General features: G+C 52.7%; 2 pseudogenes; both read left to right on the top strand.

Moving 5' to 3' along the window:
* Window positions 1-360: 360 nt before the first annotated feature.
* On the top strand, window positions 361-478 carry LOC138458755 (5S ribosomal RNA; annotated as a pseudogene).
* Window positions 479-802: 324 nt separating this feature from the next.
* LOC138458744 (5S ribosomal RNA) lies at window positions 803-921 on the top strand (annotated as a pseudogene).
* Window positions 922-5,405: the final 4,484 nt, after the last annotated feature.

Below are 5,405 nucleotides of genomic sequence, written 5' to 3' on the forward strand. Positions count from 1 at the left end.
CAGGGAACGCCGATGAAGTGCTTCCGACCAGAATGGCGGAAAAAAACAATCTGGGGATCCTAGACGCGTGAGGGATCATGGGTACAGTGGACGTCACACTAGGGATAGTATTACTGGCACGCCCTGTGTCGACGCCCTTTTCGATTTCGAAAAACAAACTGTAATACTCCGCAGCTTCCACTAGATGTCGGCCTATGCACAGCATGTGATCTAAGCAGATTCCACAAGCCTCAGAAATATATATATATCGCATGATCGAGCGCTGATCGAGTGATGAGCGTGGTATCATGTTGCAAGTGGCTTTATGGCTTAGCTTACGAAATGCAACTGCATAAGAGTAATATTCTTAGCATTTCTCTTGCCTACGGCCATACCACACTAATTGCACCTGTTCTCTCTAATCTCAGATGCTAAGCAGTGTTGGGCCTAGTTAGTACATGGATGGGAGACTGCCTGGGAATACCAGGTGCTGTAGGCTTTTTTGTGCTCCATCTTCAGGAAGTGAGCCATGTCTCAATTGTCTTTCAAAACTGGATGGTCTAGCCGACTAGATGCTTAATGGTACAAAACTCACAAGATGCAGAGCCTACGGCCACACCACACTGAAAGTGGCTAATCTCATCTCATCCCAGAAGCTATGCAGTGTCAGGCCTAGTTAGTACCTGGATGGGAGACCTCCTGGGAATACTAGCTGCTTTTTTGTGCTCCATATCCAGGAAGTGAGCCATTTCTCAATTGTCTTTCAAAACTGCATGTCCTAGCCGACTAGATGCTTAACAGTACAAAACTCACTGTGGCCAGAGCCTACGGCCACACCACACTGAGTGCGGCCAATCTCGTCTGCTCTCGGAAGCTAAGTAGTGTTGGACATAGTTAGTACCTGGATGGAAGACCGCCTGGGAATACCAGGTGCTGTAGGCCTTTTTGTGCTCCATGTTCAGGAAGGAACAAGTTACTTACCTGTAACTGTTGTTCTCCAGCATGGGTCTGGCATGGATTCACATGCTCATGAATATTCCCCGTCGTCAGGCTGGGAATCCTCGGTAAAGAAAAAACCAGTATCAGTTTCGTTTCTGATCTGTCTTTCGTAGTAACAACCAATCACTGGTCTCTGCGTCATACTGACCACAGCCAATGACTGCCCTCTACCTAAGCCCCGCCTCTGGCAGCCATCTTCAGATTTGGAAGCACGTGAAGTGGCAGTATGAACAAGTGAAGAGCCGCAGAGGGGTAGGCGGGAGGGTTCGCATGTGAATCCATGCCAGACCCATGCTGGAGAACAACAGTTACAGGTAAGTAACTTGTTCCTTCTCCAGCATGGGGTCTGGCATGGATTCACATGCTCATGAATAAAGAATACATAGCAGTACACACATGCACAACCACGGGAGGTGGCAAAGGCTCAACATTAAGCATTACATCAAACTCAACATTAAGCATCTTACCTCCTCACCAGGCTCACCTCAGGCGAACAGGTTGCGCAGCACTGCTTGGCCGACCCTGGACTCCTCCCTGGAATCCCGATCGACGCAGTAGAATTTCGTGAAGGTGTGCGTCGACCTCCACGTAGCAGCCCTACATATGTCCAGCAGGGGCACACCAGAAAGGAACGCTGTGGTAGCTGCGATCGCTCTGGTGGAATGGGCTCTCGGACAGCCAGGCAGCGGTCGGTTTGCCAACCGATGACAGTACATGATACAGCCGGAGAGCCATCTGGAAATGGAAGCCTTCGAGAGAGCCTTCCCCAATTTGACAGGTCCAAAGTTCACAAAGAGTTGTGACGTCTTCCGAAAACACTTCGTGCGGTCCACGTAGAACTTCAGCGCTCTAGCCACATCCAGCGAGTGCAAAGTCCTCTCAGCCGGCGACGAAGGCGACGGGAAGAACACAGGCAACACCAAGGCTTCGTTGAGATGGAAGTCCGACGGTACCTTGGGCATGAAGGAGGGGTGCGTCCTGAGCACTACCCTCGTGTCGTGAAAAGTCAAGTACGGGGCCTTGCAGGAAAGGGCCTGGATCTCTCCCACCCGTCGTGCGGAGGTGATGGCCACAAGAAACGCTGTTTTCCACGACAGAAACTTCAACGGGGCCGAGTGCAGAGGCTCGAACGGAGGTCCCATGAGCTTGGTCAGCACCACGTTGAGCTCCCACGCCGGGGCCGGAGCCTTCAGCGGCGGGAACGATCTGAACAGTCCCTTCATGAACTCTTTCACCAGACGATGAGACCACAAGGACGTCCGCCCCGTGGTTCTGGTGTATCGGGAGATCGCAGCAAGATGAATCTTGATGGACGCGTGTGCCAGTGCAGCTTTGGCCAGCGTCAGCAGGTACGGCAGTACCTGGGGAGCCGTAATCCACAGAGGGTTAATCTTCTGTGCGTGGCACCAGACAGAGAACCTCTTCCATTTGTGTCCATAGCATTTAAGAGTCGAGGACGCCCTGGCCTTTGCAAGAACCTCTCTGCAGTCGGCCGGTATGTCGTATCCTCCAAACTCTAGCGCTGCAGGAGCCAGGCCTGCAAATTCAGCGATTTCGGGTCGTGGTGGAGGATGGCGCCTCCTTCCCTGGAGAGTAGATCCGCGTCCACCGGCAGGTTGATTGACGGGGTCGCTGACAAGTCCAGAAGGTCCGGGAACCATATCTGCCTCGGCCACGCAGGTGCGACGAGGATCATCCTGCACCGTGCCTCTTGAGCTGGTTGATGAGCCGGATTAGCAGTGGCAATGGAGGGAACGCGTAAAGGAACAGGCCCTCCCAGGGGAACGAGAAAGCATCGCCCATGCTCCTCGCCTGGGGAAACCTGCTGGCGAACCTCCGGCACTTGGAGTTCGTCACCGTCGCGAACAGGTCGATCTGGGGTGTGCCCCACCGTCGGAAGAGGCGATCCACTAGATCCTGCCGTAGCTCCCACTCGTGGCACGAGCGCAGCTCCCTGCTGAGTGAGTCGGCGATGGTGTTTTTTATCCCTGCCAGATGAAACGGCACCAGAAACATCCTTTGGGCGACGGCCCAATGCCACAGGTCCTGCGCCTCCTTGGACAGTGCTGGGGACCTGGTTCCGCCCTGTTTCCTGATGTAAAACATGGTGGTGGTGTTGTCGGTGAAGATCCTCACCACCTTGCCCTTGAGGGACGGAAGGAAGGACCTGAGGGCCCAAAACACTGCACGGAGCTCTAGGACGTTGATATGTAGTGATTTCTCCGTCGGGAGCCAAAGGCCTCTTGCGTGTAGATTTTCGGTGTGCGCTCCCCACCCTTCCAGGGAGGCATCCGTGGTCACTGGCCCTCATTACGACCCTGGCGGAAAGGGGAAAACGATGGCGGAAATGCAATACCGCCATCGAAAAGCGCTCGGTGCGACTATGACCCGTCACCGCAAAGTACGAAGCCATTAGCGACACCGTAGTGAACGCCAACGCTAACTGCACTAAGCACGCGCGCGCGCACCATGCCAAACCGCAAACACCACCATGGTGCAACGGTACGCCAATTCCGACCCTAGCGGACATGTACCTAACGCCATCAGGCATGGCGGAATGGACCATTCCGCCATGGCGAGAAATACGGCATCGTGAACCAACCGTAAATGGCCCACTGAGTGCCTGTACTCCACTCCCTGGCCACATTGCACAACTCCTGGCAGGCGCAATGTACTCACACCATGCAACCAGTGAAATCTACAATTCACCCATGCATGCCAACGTAGAAATGCATGCAGGTGTTCGAAGCGCCCCGTGAGTGGGCATCCATGTACGGCATTTCACCATAGCCGTACTGATGCAGCACAGGCATGTGAAGGTACAAGACATCAAAATGGAAATCAAGAACACATGACACAAAACAACAGTAGTCCCCCATCGCTTGCCACCAGCGCAAGGCAACATCCAAAACAGCATCCTGAGGGGGATTGCACCAGACCTGTACTCTTGCCAGTAAACAAACCAACCATCAGCAGAAGCATGTACCACACAAGTTGGCAGAGTGACTGAGCAGCCAGGCACATCCCAAGAGGGGCCGATGGGAGCTGCAGGGCACAGATGGCATGAATACAGAAGCTATTCCAATGGACATGACCCCAGTCCCCCTCCAACAAACGCACGCAAACACAGGCACCTGTGACCAGCCACATTCTGAACATCCCATCATACCATCAATCGACCTGGCTGACAGGCACCAGTCGGCCAAAAGCCAATCCCCCGCCCCTGAACAGCACATCATGTAAACAGTCACAATGGCAGCCCCTATCCGTGACCACACTGTGCTACGTAGGCAAAAGCGGCCAGTACTGTACCACACAACTCAACTCAGAAGGCGGAACACAATGCAGATCATCTCGCAATACATACCGCCACAAATCGAAAATCGCCACATCACCTGCAAAGAATAACGCAACACGCCAAATATCGGAATACAATTTAAATGCACATCCAAATGACAAAGGCCTCACAGCAATTTGTAAAATAACACCAAAACATCCATCATCACCGAGGGCTGCATCTGCAATAATTGACCAGCTTCCACTTGTGTGACGCCCTGTACCATCATGGCACACAGGGCCAACATCAACGTTCCAAAAGGCAACATGGAAGCGGCAAGAACCGCAGGTCCGTCCCATGAGGCAGGCACTAGTCCAGCTGAAAGGCCGAAATGTTGCACCTAGCCACCAGAACAGCGTAAGGGCATGTGGCCCATTGGCGATCGTCCCATAAGATCGTAATGCTGCTCCACTGATTCACCCGAAGCTGCAGGTGTCGAGAGTAAAAACCATCTGGAGGAGTGGCGTACAGATGGCATCTGCAATAGGGCAGGAGATACCTGTCACCAAAATGAAACACAAATTAACCGATTGCACTACATGACACATGATGCATCACTATCTTCATTCAACACACCAAATCCACACCCATATGCATGCTAGCCCACTCCAAAGGAATATACACACCCCTAAATCAGTATCGATACATAACGAAACCAATCGAGGTTAATACACCATTGGCAACGTCGGTTACTGTGCATGCGTCCGTCAAGATAGAACCCATGACATGGGATTAGTAACGTGCCTAGACACAAGTGTATGAAGGCGCGTCGAGACAGGGAGGATCCGACAAGGGCAGATAGACGTAAGTCCCACTATGGCAGCCTTGCATCACATAGCGCAGGGGAAGGGGATTGAATCAAAAAACACATGTACATGGCAGACCCTAAATGGAATCATCTGTCCATGCATCCATTCATCATTCCCTCATCCCGCAATGAAAACGCATGAACATTCACTCACATAATATGTGAAACTTCCATCGCGTCTGTGCGTAATGCAGTCTGCAAAAACCACTGTGCTCCTGGCCGGATCTGTAGTGTCGTGAAGCTAGATGGACTTGGGAACGTCCTGCCTTATCGTCCACTACG

This window comes from Ambystoma mexicanum, chromosome 4p (assembly GCF_040938575.1).
Source record: "Ambystoma mexicanum isolate Mex_15411 chromosome 4p, UKY_AmexF1_1, whole genome shotgun sequence".
Classification (NCBI taxonomy): Eukaryota; Metazoa; Chordata; class Amphibia; order Caudata; family Ambystomatidae; genus Ambystoma; species Ambystoma mexicanum.